The sequence below is a fragment of the Humulus lupulus genome, chromosome 6 (genome assembly GCF_963169125.1).
Source record: "Humulus lupulus chromosome 6, drHumLupu1.1, whole genome shotgun sequence".
In the NCBI taxonomy this organism is placed as follows: domain Eukaryota; kingdom Viridiplantae; phylum Streptophyta; class Magnoliopsida; order Rosales; family Cannabaceae; genus Humulus; species Humulus lupulus.
In genome coordinates, this window is record NC_084798.1 from 214,807,339 (window position 1) to 214,822,220 (window position 14,882).

The following is a 14,882-nucleotide window of genomic DNA, read 5'->3' on the forward strand; positions in this document are numbered from 1 at the left end:
AATCAAAATAAAGAGTTGTCCCAAACATGATAATGTAATAGTCCATAGTAATAAAATTCATACATAAGTCCTACTGAGTCGGTGCTCCAACATCGGGATCATCGGATCATGGTGGGGCACATTGAGATCCCGGGGTTATAAAATGAGTCTGGAAATGCTCCTCTAATTGTCGAATACGCTCTCTCATCTCAGACATCTCTTCATCTCTAGTTTGTGAATGATGAAAATCAGATGGAGTTCATTCCCTTATGTTAAGGATACGTCCATATTCTTTCTGGTGGCCCCGTCGTTTTCCGAAGACAGTTTGTACCAAAGATATGTCTTCATCTTCAGGCGCACTCGAAACTAGTGTGGAACTCTCAGTATCAGTTGTCTGTGTCTGCTGTATGTCACGATATGCACACAATTCCTCCTATGATACAAAGTATAATGTAATTATGTATTGTAAACAAACAATTAAAATTTTGAAAAATGTTTAAAAAAACTTAACGTACCCAAGTATTTTTGGCTGTCTCTGTCACCCACCCTTTGCCTGAATTATGGTGAGTATCCATCCAGCTATCCGGGATGGGCTCAAGTTGCCCAGTCTCTAAATTGCGGTGTCACGTACATATATTTTTATAAAATTAATAATTAAACGTAAATAAGAAAAACAAACTAAAAAATAATTAATTAACTAACTTTTTTATAGCGCAACACTAGGATTGACTGAGAACCTCCATAGCTAAGCTCTTTCAGTTTTTTCCTTTTTTCCTTGTTGACCACAGAACGTTTCTGCAAAAAATTATCGTTAGTAATATATTTAATTAGGATAGTTAAGTTTAGCAAGAAATTAATACCGTAATTTCTGGGCGTTGAAAAAATTCAATGGCATTATGCCACTGTGTATCTGTGCAACCACCATAACAATTTTGTGGCCCATTAATCGTTAAATGCTCTTTAATATCATACTTCCAGTCAGAATACTTTTTAGCACACGATGTATCAATGCCTCTCAAGATCTCAGGCATGTGCCCTTGTCCATATCTAGTACGCCCAATATCAAACAAATCATCCTAATTTACAAACATTTATTAGTAAATATGATATATAACATAAAATTAGAATTAACATAAAAATACATAAACTACTTACCTCCAGATGTGCAAGTATTCTTTGTTTCGAGACATTTGGTACTTTTGACCATTGAGGACAGTCCGGATCTGTGTACTGTCGAACAAGTAATCCGAGCTCTCTTGAGAAATTTGAGCTGTAATCTCCGATCTCTTTATATGTTCTCCCTTGCACATCCCACTCGAGAGGGAGAGGACGCCCCAACTGTTCCTTTTTTTCCCGCGTGTTCAATCATTTATGGCGTCCACGTTTGTTTGGAGGCACTATTGTATGCAAATTCAATGTTTTAAAATTAATATGGATTAATTGTTAAAATTTAAGGAGTATATCAATGTGCAAAGTATTACCTCGTTCACAATCAGCTGGGATATCTGATGGTCCACGTGGAGGATTGCATCCTCCACCATCACCCCCGTGAGATTGAGCAATAACATCAGTCATATCTGTCAAATTAATCGATATTAAAATTAGATTTATTGGTTAAAAATAACTATATAAAATTAATTATTGTTAAAAATAATTACTTCAACATATTATAAAATTACCACTTAATAATCACTATAATAATCTTCACTATCATCATCGGTTTCTATGTGTTCATCTTCCTCTTCATCATCTTCATATTCAACTTCCTCCTCCTCCTCCAATCCTCCTCCTCCTCCTCCTCTTCCTCTTCCATTTACTCCTCCCTATCCTCCTAAATTGCAACATTATCTATCTCAACAAATTGTAATGGAGCCCTCGTACGTTCAAAGCAGACACTACTACAAAAAAAGGATTTTTAGGACTAGCATTGCGAGTCCTAAAAAAGATTTTAGGACTCGCGGGGTACGAGTTCTCTATTTGAGAGCCTTAAAAACTAAGGTTTTTTATGACTCGCGTTGCGAGTCCTAAAATATTTGGTTGAGTGCCTTTAATTAAGTTTTTAGGACTCGCATTGCCAGTCCTAAAAGAACATTTTTAGGACTTGCAACACGAGTCCTAAAAAATCTGGTTGAGTGCTTTTAATTAAGTTTTTAGGACTCCCATTGCGAGTCCTAAAAAATCTGGTTGAGTGCTTTAAGTAATTTTTTAGGACTCGCTTTGCATGCCCTTAAAAGTAATTTTTTTTTAAAAAAAAAATGCAGCTACAATTTTCATTTTGATTTAGAAAAAATATATCCCTATGAGTGTCCAAAATGTATTATATATGTTAGATTTCTAAAATTTCAAAAGAAAATACAACAAAATAATTTTTTATTAATTACTCAAAAATATCATTTCAGTATTTAGTTTACTCGGCTTACAAAATCATATTACATGATAGTTTATACTACAATCAAATTTTATCATCACCAAATATTAACACAAGAAATGTATACAATGTTAGTGAAATATATTTTTTATTCTAAAAACTTCAACTGTCAATGTTGTCTAGTATTGCGCCAAAGAAATGCATCTCAATATAGACCTGCACATTATTAAAAAATTATTTAATTATAAATATATTTTAATCCAAACCTATAAATAAGTAGACACACAACAATTATAAATATATATATAATAAATGCGAGAATTAAACTATCATTATCATTATAGGTATTCATATAGTCAAGGAGCAAACAATATCTTGTTAGATAGTACTATTTCATAAAATGTTATTCATCCCGTACATAGATGTATTTCAAAACAGTAGCAAACTACACCAAAATCAGCAACAAAATAGACCATAAATCTACCATATTAATCCATTCAAAACAGTGGCAGTCATCTTTTTCATATTTCCACACAAAACTAAGTACAAGAAAATCTATAGAAAATTGGACAGCATATCCCCTAATTTACTAGCCTAGTCATCTGTCACAATCAACACAAACATGTCAAACAAATCAAACAACACACAGGTTTTCATCCATATATCACCGCAGCACACAAAATTCTCAGAACCTACTTCACTAAGACATGCAAGTTCTCAATCTTCCGTTATCACCGCAGCACACAGAATTCCCAGAACCTACTTCACTACGGATGAATATCTAAGATATTCAAACTCCACTAAAGTGTAATACTAAAGCAATAAGAGAATAAACACATACACATTCCTTCGTTTGATCAAAGAGAAACATAATTACCAAATCAATTACTAGTTCTATTGTTAAGAGACAAACTCAGAATAAGACATTATCCACTCTAAGTTTAAAAATAGATATCAAGAGCTACGTTAGATTTGAATAAATATTTTGATAAATGCCATGTAACTCATAAATCATGGATGATTAACTAGACTAGGGGTCAATTTTTATTGAAATGGTTTTAAAAATCCTTAATGGAAAAAATTGTCTAATAGAAAGCAACACCTCATTTATTTGAACAACATTTCCCTAAACAACTTCTTAATCATATGTAATTGGAACTTATGATGGAAAAAGATATTAAAACTATTATATTGCACATCAAATTCTTTGTTTATTTGTAATAACTGATGTTGGTTTTTTTTTTATCTTTTTATCTTTTAGCTAGGGACATTTTATGAAACAATTTTTTCGCATTGTAAATACGATCAATTTTAACATATAACTTAATCAAAATCCTCCCCACAATGACACCTATTTCACGAAACGGAACCTATAATTACTAATAAGAAGAAACAAACTCAATCCACAAAAACACATTTACATAACCACACTCAGTAACACTGTTATGTCATGTCAAACCTTAACAGGTTTCTAATATCTCAATCTAAGCATTTGCTTCAATTCATAAAAACAATATCAATTTTAATGAGACTCTTGTTTGAAAGTGTTACCACATCAGTTGATCACATTTATCTAATCATGTTTTTAGCTATAATATAAATAAATAGAACATATTTTAGGTAATACATAGATACAATTAAATAAATGATTAGATAGCTACTTCATTAATGCTATAAAATTGATTTGCTAAATTCGATAATATGCACAAAACAGCGGCAATGATCTCTGGCAGAGCTTTGAAAATTCAATAATCCATGGACACTTTAAATATGTACAAGATAAGTAATCTAAATATAACAATATTTCTACTAGGTGCTAAGATCATCAAAACGACATCAAAACGACTGGTGGTGCTACAGATAAAAGCTTGCGCAGGGGCTGCATATAAGTCATGATAATAAAGCAATAATGATATGCATACGTTTTATATACACAAAACATATACATTGATATAACGAAAGGACTATAATGACAAAAGCCACGAGTTAAAGTAATTATCATTCAATAAGTTTGTCCATTGCAAGTTTGCACCTTGTTCAATTTTCCTGCATATGATACAATCATGTTACTAAAATTTAACACAAAATTAAAATTTGTGTCATATAATGCAGATATAGAAAACAAGAAAACAGTCAGTAGCAATGTTTGGGGTTGATGAAAGTTCGAAAGCACTATGAATCTTTCACATCACTTCCTTTCTGAATAGCTTTATCAATCATCTCTATGATTCTCTTTTTTCGCTAGCAATCTATTAGTGAACTCAAGAAGAGAAGCATGCTTAAATATGAATAATAATCATATATATATATATATACATATATAGAATAGAACTCTTCATGAATTTTATTAACGTGACTTTAAGTACTACGTATTTTTTAATAAGGAATGAACTAACTTGATAATAAATGAAAATGTTTAAATGACTACACTGACCATGTGAGGCAGTCTGGCTTCAAATATAGACAACGAAACTGCTTGGAAAAATTAAAATCCATAAATGAAATCAAGCATCCAAACAGAGCAAAATGCTCAAAGCACAAGTTTACTTTCTACCTTGCCTCTGAATATTTTATAGCAGAATTCATTGAAGACTTTTATCAAACATATGGAAGTCACTCTTAGTTTTTTCTTTATATGTATAAATATACACAAGTGTGAGAAAGAGTGTAGAATAAACACTTTGTTCATGTGTTTATACGAACAACACTACATACCAATACACTACAAAATTTTTAGTTTCTTTGATTAGAGAAAAAGAAGAACGCATACCTATCGAGCCTTTGAGTCGTCCAGCCCCAACGAGCCACCAAGCCTCCGCGTCGTCCAGCCCCAACGAGCCCCCAAGCCTCCATGTCGTCCAGCCCCAACGAGCCCCTAAGCCTCCGCGTCGTCCAGCCCCAGAGCCCGCGCCGTCCAGCCCCTCGCAACCCCCGAGCCTCTGTCGATCCAGCCCCTCGTAACCCCCGAGCCTCTGTCGGTCCAGCCCCTCACAACCCCCAAGCCTCCGCATCGTCCAGCCCGTTGCAGACCCGAGCCTTTGTTGATCGGTGAGAGAGAGTGGGGCTAAGGGAGTTCGTTGAGGCTGAGGCTGAGAGAGAAGAGAGATAGGTTGAGGCTAAGAGAGAAGAGAGAAGAAGCGGCTGAGAGAAGTGGGAGTATGTTAATGTTTTAGGGTTTTTAATTTTAAAAATAAAAATTGTCTTTAAAAATATTTAAAAAAATTAATAAGTAGTTTTTTTTACTTGAATAAGTAGTTTTTATTAGTTTAATAGATATATTATATATTTTTGTATTGGTTAATAGATTTTTCAGTTAAAAAAACATTTAATTAATTATATGATATAATAGATATTTTATTAATAGCTAATATTATATAATATTAATAAATTGAGAAAATTATTTAAATAACTTATTGTTAACTTATTACAAATTATTAGGACTCACAAAACAAGTCTTTAAAAGTCTTTTAGGACTCACAAAATGAGTCTTTAAAAGTCACCATTCTTAATTTTTTAGTCCAGGTGTTTTTAGGACTCGCAAAGCTAGTCCTTAAAATTGTTAAGTAAAACACTAATTTTTTTGTCCAGATTATTTTAGGACTCGCATTTTTTTTAGGACACTCATTGCGAGTCCTAAATTGTGTTTTTTCAAGACTCTCAATGAGTGTCCCAAAATCTCCATAAATATTTTTAAGAACTTGCATTTATGTGCGTGTCCTAAAAAAGTGTCCCGTAAAGGGTATTTTGTAGTAGTGAGATTTGTGGCAACGGTCCAAGATCAACGAATAATTGAAAATTAGAGGAACTAGTGTCGTGCATAACATCTACTTCTACATCCTCCGCTTGTTCTTCAACTAGTGGCATGTCCCACACATTTCTGTGATGCACTTCTTGGACGACTTTCCAATGAAATTTATTTTTAAGGTCATCAATGTAGAAAACTTGGTTAGCCTGAGTGGCTAAGATAAATTTATCATCTTTGAAGGCCTCTGAACTGGTTTTGATACTCGTTATGTTTTGCTCAAACTTTAATCTTGAAGACCGATTAGTGTCAAACCATTTGCACTTAAATAATACAACAGAACAACCAAAAAGATATGACATCACTAAAACTTCTTCCAACTGGTCGTAATAAGTATTATTTTCGACTCCCGCTACAGAGACTCCAGTATTTTGAGTTTTGCGATTCTTGTCCCTGTCATAACACAAAAATCTTACTCCATTTACAACACACCCAGGGTACGACGCAACGTGAGTTGAAGAACCGTTTGCTAAAGAGATTAATTCTTCATGTACTTCCAAGAAACCTGTTTGTCGAAGATGATAAATCTTATTATAAAACCAATTAAGAAATTCCTCTCTATGTAATTGGTCTAGGTTTTCAACACCTCTAGTCTGTAGAATTTCCCTATGCTCTCTGCAACAAACAAAAACAACCAATTTAAGAGCTACTAATAAGTGTTATAATAAACATTCAATGAAATGATGAACTACTTTAATTACTTACTGAAAATATGGCAAGATCTCATTGCAGTTATTTAGAATATACTAATCTGTTGTTTTCTTCACTTCATCTTCCAAAATTTTCAAGGATTTCTTACCAATTGGACGACCCTGAGATCGAAAGACCGACATCTTTTTAAGTGATGGACCAACATCTACATTTCGTTGTGGACGATTGAAATTTATCTCAACACCTTTCAAGTCCATGGAGCAAAATGTTAGTGCCTCATCAACCACATATCCTTCTGCTATTGACCCCTCTGAACTTGCTTTATTACAGACTAAACTGTCGCACGCATTTTTCTCAGCATGCATAAAATCTAGATTGTGTCGCAACATTATGTTGGCCCAATATGGGAGCTCAAAAAATATATTTTTTTTCCGCCAACCTACTTGCTCTTTTGTACGCTTTCTTTTTTGGCCGCCATAACTGACATGCTTACCAGGAAGAGAATCGGGTATAAAACCCATTTGTGTGAACATTTCTTGCATGGTTAATGGCTTTGGTGGTAGTCTTTTTTCAACGACACCATATGTCTTCTTGTCCCTTCTAATGGCATGTTTGATTGGTAAAAAATGTCTATGGCCATAAAAAGCAACATTCTTTTGTAAACGAATAGATGGTGTTGCCACATTGCAAGTAGAGCAAGCATGATAACCTTGGCTAGTCCATCCAGAAAGGCTACTCCTTGTTGGGTAATCGTTTATAGTCCACATCAAAGTTGCCCAAAGATTGAAGAAACTACCATCGACTGCATCTCGAGTCTGTACACCGGTCACCCATAATTCTTTTAACTCATAAATCAACGGTCTTAAGAAAACATCAAAATCTAGACACATACGTCGACGACATAATACCGTTAGACAACTGTTCTTAACTGGAGTTATCTCGATTGATTATGTGAAATCAAAAGATAACATTGCGGATCCGCTAACCAAAGGGTTAAACAGAGATCAAGTTGAAAAGACATCAGAAGGAATGGGACTTAAGCCCAAAGGAAATTAAGGTCGATATAAAGGAAACCCAACCTAGTTCACTGGAGATCCCAAGATCTAGGTTCAATGGGACAACCTAGTTATTGAGATCGAGTAGGATCACTGTGGGGGATTACCCCTACCCATTCCAATGCTGAAACAATGATGCCCATTGTAAAAGAGGCTAAGCTCAAGTTTTTAATGATCCTTACACATCGGAAGTCTGAGCAGAGTAATGCGGGATTGCTCTTAGATAAGAGGTCACCTAAGTGAGAGAGAAGTGGGGCCGCTTTGAAGGAGAATTGTGGGGGCTCAGGACTCTAAAACCTCTCACAGAACCAGGCAGATGTTCACAGCCAAAATGAACATAATCATGAGAACCGAAACTATGTCGGAAAGATATCTGTGTGAGATATTTCATCGTTTACACAAATGAAAGAACAATTCAAAGACATCGCGTCTATTGATCAGTTAGTAAAGTAAATATATTCTCACAAGGGAAGGTTCAAAGGCTAACACCCACCTATCCTATGCATGTATCAATCAGAGAACTCTATCACCTTGTTGTGTCGAGTCGGGTCGAGTCTTTGTTTCTTAATGTTGATCAATTTCATTCATGTGGGGGATTGTTGGAAAAAAATGAGTGAATGAGAAATTGATGCCTAAAATGGTAATGATATTATCTGAATATTGTGTGATTTATTCTGATTGATTTTGGAAAATCACTTTGGTCAAAATTAAGATATCAGAATATTGTGTAATTAATTTTGATTGACTGTCAGAAAATCACTTTGGGTAACAACTGATATTACTAGAATAAGTGTGATTAATTCTGATTGATTTTCATATATTAAGATACCAATTTGTTGGATATTTGGGCATTAATGCACTTGATTCACACATTTTTCAACTCTTCATGAAGCCTATAAAAGGTGGCTTCTCCTCTCATTCTAGGACATAGATACAGAATATCACACACTTAGTCTTTTTCTCTCTTTAGTCTCTATAGTATTTTCTGGTAATAGAGGGAAGGATTGTTTCGAGTTTGCCTAAGCAGACGCAGTGGTGCATTCGTCCTGCTTGATAGCTGTTGTATCCTGGGAAGTGGTTGCTCACGAATTCTCTATCACCGTTCAGGTAGAGGGGCAAATCTGCTTTAAGAAAAGCGTGTTTCGCGTGCCTCGGCTTTGGTTTATTCTTCCTATTGTATTGTTTTTCATTTCTACTCTTCAATTAAATATATTAATGTATATTTTGTTCTTCTCCGCTATATTATTTCTAACACTAAATACATAAATATATTAACAAAAAAGTTATTTTAAAGGCTAAAATAGATACAAATTGGGTTTAGATTACCTAAACTTGGAAGAAATGGTCCCAAAATGGACTGTGGAGCGTTGGATCGGCGATGGGGCGGCAGAGGGATTCTAGTTTTGCAGAGAAAGGAGAAGAAAAACTAAAGAAGAAGAAGAAGAAGAAGAAGGCTCGGGTTGAGGGATTTATGCCATGTCTTTGCTATAGGAAATAAGAACGTTGTCGCTGAAGAGGGCACGCATCGTTTCATTTAACTTATAACGATGACATGTCATTGCTGAAGGGTTCCTGGACTTTGGAGGTGCCTGGTGGCGTGATGTTTGCTACCCTACAGCGTTGTAGCTAATTTATTTCAATATATTTTAAAATTAGATTTTTTCGTAGAATTCGACTACAAGTAGCAACGACTTTATTGTCGTTGCAATAGACGTCGTTGTAGAGTCATTTTCTTGTAGTTTATTGAGAAAGCTAAAAAAATAAAAATAATTACACCCTAATGTAATGAAAGATTTTTATTAAAACTAATATTTATTTATTTATATAAAAAACAAAACAAAAGTCCTAAAGCATGTACACAAAACAACAACTTTTATATAACTATATAAAAAACTAATAAAATTGGGAAAAAAAAACCTACAAAACAAAAAAATTAAAAACAAATTACCCTTGAAGTTTGAAATGGCAGGCCAACTTGAAATCCACGGCTGGAAGGAGAAAAATCCCACCAAGAAAACCTTCGAATACAAAATCTCCAAAACAAAATAATGTTATACATATATTAAAATATATATATAAGTGAAAGAAATAGACTTTACCTTCTAAAATAGAGAGAAAAATTGAATTTATTGTGAGATTCGAACCTAGAAATGGAGATTTTAATGAGAGACAGCTGGAGTTTTTTTGGTGTGAGATGGGGATTCCAGAGGAGAGAGAAACATCTCTGTGAAAATGAGGGAAACGGGAAGAAGAAGAAGGGGTTGTGACGCCCCACGTCACTATGGCTGCTTTCGGGAATGACGACTGGCCCTACAAACCAACACAAGTCTGTTCAGCGTGTTTTGTCCTCACTCACATTCTTCCTAGGAAAACTTCACAGGAGGTCACCCATCCCTAGATTACCCCAAGTCAAGCACGCTTAACTTTGGAGTTCTCAAGTGATGGGCCACCGAAAAGAAGATGCATCTTGTTGATATAGGTAGTACCCATCAATCCATTTAAGCCCTCTTCAACTGTGTAGTCCCATACCTACACAGTCTTAGAATCATCACATTTGACCTTCCCCAGGCGGTGTGGGATTGCACTGCTTACCCGGTCTTTCCCCTTACGGATCACGGGATTATGACTATCACAATCACCCCCCTTACGGGCCCGACGTCCCCGTCGGCCATACTTCCGGCTGGGTCAAGGCTCTGATACCATTTGTGACGCCCCACATCACTATGGTTGCTTTCTAGAATGACGACTAGCCCTGCAAACCAAGACAAGTCTTTCCAGCGTGCTTTGTCCTCACTCACACACTTCCTAGGAAAACTTCCCAGGAGGTCACCCATCCCTAGATTACTCCAGGCCAAGCATGCTTAACCATGGAGTTCTCAAGTGATGGGCTACCGAAAAGAAGATGCACCTTCCTGATATAGGTAGTACCCATCAATCCATTTAAGCTATCTTCAACTGTGTAGTCACATACCTACACAGTCTTAGAATCATCACACTTAACATTCCCCAGGCGGTGTGGGATTGCACAGCTTACCCGGTCTTTCCCCTTACGGATCACGGGATTATGACTATCACAGGGGTTGTGCGGCTGGGATATGTAATGACCCTATTTCGAGGACATGTTCTTGGAATAGGAACTTAATAATTTTCAAACCCGCAAATGACTCACACCTTTCCCAAAACACATCTACGAAGAACTTGTTCTCGGTATATAGGGTCCTTGGTACAAACAACATTTTTTGTAGTGGTACGTACAACGACTACAATGGAAAATGAGGGGGAAAATTAAAAAAATCGAGAAAAAAAAACAAAAAAGAAAAATTATTACCAAGAGGAGTTGTGCACCTCTGTTTGCTTTTGTAGACACCAAAGAGAGCAATAAAATCACTACAAACAAACAAAATCACTACGAATTCAGATTCAAATTGAAACAAATTTTTTTAAAAATTCATAGAAAAATAAAAACAAACCATGAAATATGAGGAGAGTCAAAATATGAGAAAGCGAAATATGCGAAATTAGGGGTAAAAGAGTTTTCAGTGAGAAATTAGAGTTTTTTAAAAACACAAATGATGAAAATTGGGGCTATTATAGAATGAGATTGAAGTTTTTTCACGTTTGAAAAAAGAAGAAAGAATTATAGCATTTTAATTAGGGTTTATACATTTTGGATCCTGTGTTTTGACAAATTAATTTTTGAACCCTATGTTTTGTAAAATTGTTAAAATAGAACCCTAAACCCGATTTTGGTCAATGATTTCTCAACTACAATCACAAATAATTTACCAAACTAACAATTCCGAACAAAAATAAAATCATTCTCCTTAAAAACTGTGTTGTTATATTCAATTTTTTCTTCATCAAAATTGAGTTTATGGTTCTATTTTAATCATTTTACAAAACATAGGGTCCAAAAAGTAATTTTTCAAAACACAGGGTCCAAAAAGGTATAAACCCTCTTAATTATCTTGCAGACTTCCAGTAGAAAAAAAAAACGCGAATATTTAGCGCTTTAAAAAAAAAAACCCTTTACAATCAATAATTGATTTCACCTTATTTCTAATCAATTAATCGTTTAGTTTTATATGGACAATAATTCACCATTTGTAATATTGGTTTTTCTATTACTTAATATTATAACCAATGTGACAAAGTTCGTACAATAATTGCAGTTACCTTGTTCAATGGTTATCTTTTCAAATTGATGATTCCATAAGATTTTAATTGTTTTATTAAAATAATACGATTTTCTCTGTCTTATACTTATAACTTTTCTTTGGATAAGTACTCTTACCGAAATCCAAATATATACATTTATATATATTATTCCCACTACTATAACTTTATTATTATTTTACTTAAGGAGAGCTATATAACTTTGTAACTTAATTGAAGTGCGAATCAATATAAGGTTTGGAAAGATAGAAAAAAACTATATAAATATACATGGGAATTCTCCTATAGGGGTTTCACTTTAAGCCCTATCGGTGGGGCTCTCAGTATTCTCGACTCGCAAACAGTTTTTGATGCGACTTTTTTTATGACCGTGTATATTGTAGCTATTTAGAGCATCCTGCCAATTTTCAGAAAATTCCGAATAGTTTACAGTACCGAAAACTAAGTTCATATATGTTGTTGTACGCGTGACTAATTTTTTTTTATGCGCGTGAAAATCAAGATGTTTGAACCTAGTTTTCGGTACTGTAAACTATTCAGAATTTTCTGAAAGTTTGTAGGATACTCTAAACAACTACAATATACACGGTCATAAAAAAAAAAATCTCGCCGAAAACTGTTTACGGGTCGAGAAATACTGAGAGCCCTACCGGTAGTGCTTAAAGTGAAACCCCTATAGAAGAATTGTTCTAAATATATATATAAGAAGTCAGCACACCACGTAAGGGGAAAATGGTCCAACAGAATCACTTTAATGAAAAAATTATTTTGACTTTTGTTTGATAAATATATATTTAGCATTTTAAATGAAATATATATTTTTTGTAATATAAATAAATTCATTTTTGATCTGACATAAAAATATAAATTTAGATACAAAACATGCAAGGACTACATTTATTGTTACAAATGAATTTTTTTTTTTTTTTTGTCAAAAATATGTAATGTGACTCAAATCTGCTCTCAAAATTGGTATCCCAAATTATAGTGTCAAAACAATGATGCATTGAAACTTGTAATTTTAATTATATAATTAGAAATAATTATAATGTTAATCATATTTTTGTTTTTGACCAAATTATTTTAAATTTTTTACATAAGAAAGATGAGACTTTTCCGTTTCTTATATTCTACATATATAATTATTAATTATTTTTTATTTAATAATGTATATTTGCTTAATTATATTTTAAAAAATTATTAATTATTTTTTTAAAGTTTGTATGATTGTCATATAAATTTTAAATAAATAAACAACATTATATATAAAAAAAAATGACATAAACATATTAAAAGAAAAACTAAACCAAAATATTATTTTATGATTTTTTAAAAATAATACGATAACATTTTAGATCACAGATTACCATGTTTAACATACAAAATATTAATGAAATTATTCAAATCAAACCTCAATGATTGGAGAAGAAACTTATTTATTCTTGATAGAAGATAAATGTTAATATAATTTCCTATTTAGTTACATATTCATATTATTTGTATAGACACGACATTTATATATAATGTATTTGTTATATTATATATTATTGTAATAGTAATATTTTATAACATGTGAATTTATATTAATATAATTATTAAATATCTAGTTATATTATTATAATAATATTTAAATTTATATTAATACAATTACTAAATATTTATTCTAGCAAATTTTTTATAAAAATTAGGATTATATATTATAATAATAATAATAATAATTTCTAACATTTGAATTTATATTAATATAACTAATAAATATCTAGTCTAGTATTATATATAATAATTGTTACACCCAGATTTCGAGGATGAATAAACGAGCCTCGAAATGTAGGCTCGTAAAGTATAAGCTCGAAAATAACAAACAGTGGTTGAACACTTGTATGAATATGCATGATCCCTGACCTGTCGGCGATTTAGCACAAGATTAAAGGCTCGAGCTTAGGTTTCAAGCTCGAAAGAAAGAATCTTCTCTGAGGCATGTGGGTATTATTCGAGCCTTAGTTTCCAACTCGAGGGCATTGGACTCCGACGATTAAGTCCGATGAAATCACCATCTAAGGAGGAGGCTGACCGAAATAACAAGCTCGAATTTATGTCGATCTCGAAAGCGCGTTGACCTTGCATTCGAGGTCAGCAACACGTTTCACATACAACAGCTGTTAGGAGATCCCTATTCTTGAGGGATTCGTTGTTATCTGATAATTAATCACAATTATCATGGGATATTATGTATTTAATGGATTTATTTACATTTATTTCAAATTTGAATAATTGGTTGTAACTTCCCTAAATCAAGGAAAGATATTCTCCCAACTAGGTCTATAAATAGTATGGTATTTATCATTTGTAGATAGACACAATCTGGTACGGAGAATACTCTGTTGAATTGCTTTGAAAAAGATTTGAGAGTATATTACGAATCAATAATATTGACTCGTAGACTAGGCAGATTTTAACTGCTGAACCACATAGAAATCATATTGTTCTTTTATTCTAATCTGAATCATTGTTTAGTGCTCTTCAAATTTAAGTTGATGAAAAACAATGTCAACAATAATATTTTATAACATTTGAATTTATATTAATATAATTAATAAATATCTAATGATATTTTATAATATTTGAATTTATATTAATATAATTAATAAAAATTTATTCTTAATTAGTTTTGAAAGTATATTCCGTTAAAATACAAAATAAAAAACCGTTAAAACCAAAAAAGAATTATTATCTACACACTTTTGATATGGAAGAGATATACGATTTTTTCTGAATTTCATATACAATAATTAAAACTAAAAAAAAAATCAAAAGAACTTCCAATCATAAACAAATTCAAAGGAACTTCTCC

The 14,882-nt window shown here is 32.9% G+C and overlaps 1 long non-coding RNA gene across 1 annotated transcript; it reads right to left on the bottom strand.

The window, feature by feature from the left end:
- Positions 1 to 117: 117 nt before the first annotated feature.
- Positions 118 to 5,521, bottom strand: LOC133783205 (uncharacterized). Its single transcript, XR_009870825.1, has 8 exons — positions 5,118 to 5,521; positions 1,659 to 2,563; positions 1,461 to 1,556; positions 1,135 to 1,376; positions 840 to 1,055; positions 682 to 774; positions 495 to 589; positions 118 to 412 (listed from the first exon to the last, which is right to left on the bottom strand). It is a non-coding gene; the product is annotated as an uncharacterized LOC133783205 (long non-coding RNA).
- Positions 5,522 to 14,882: the final 9,361 nt, after the last annotated feature.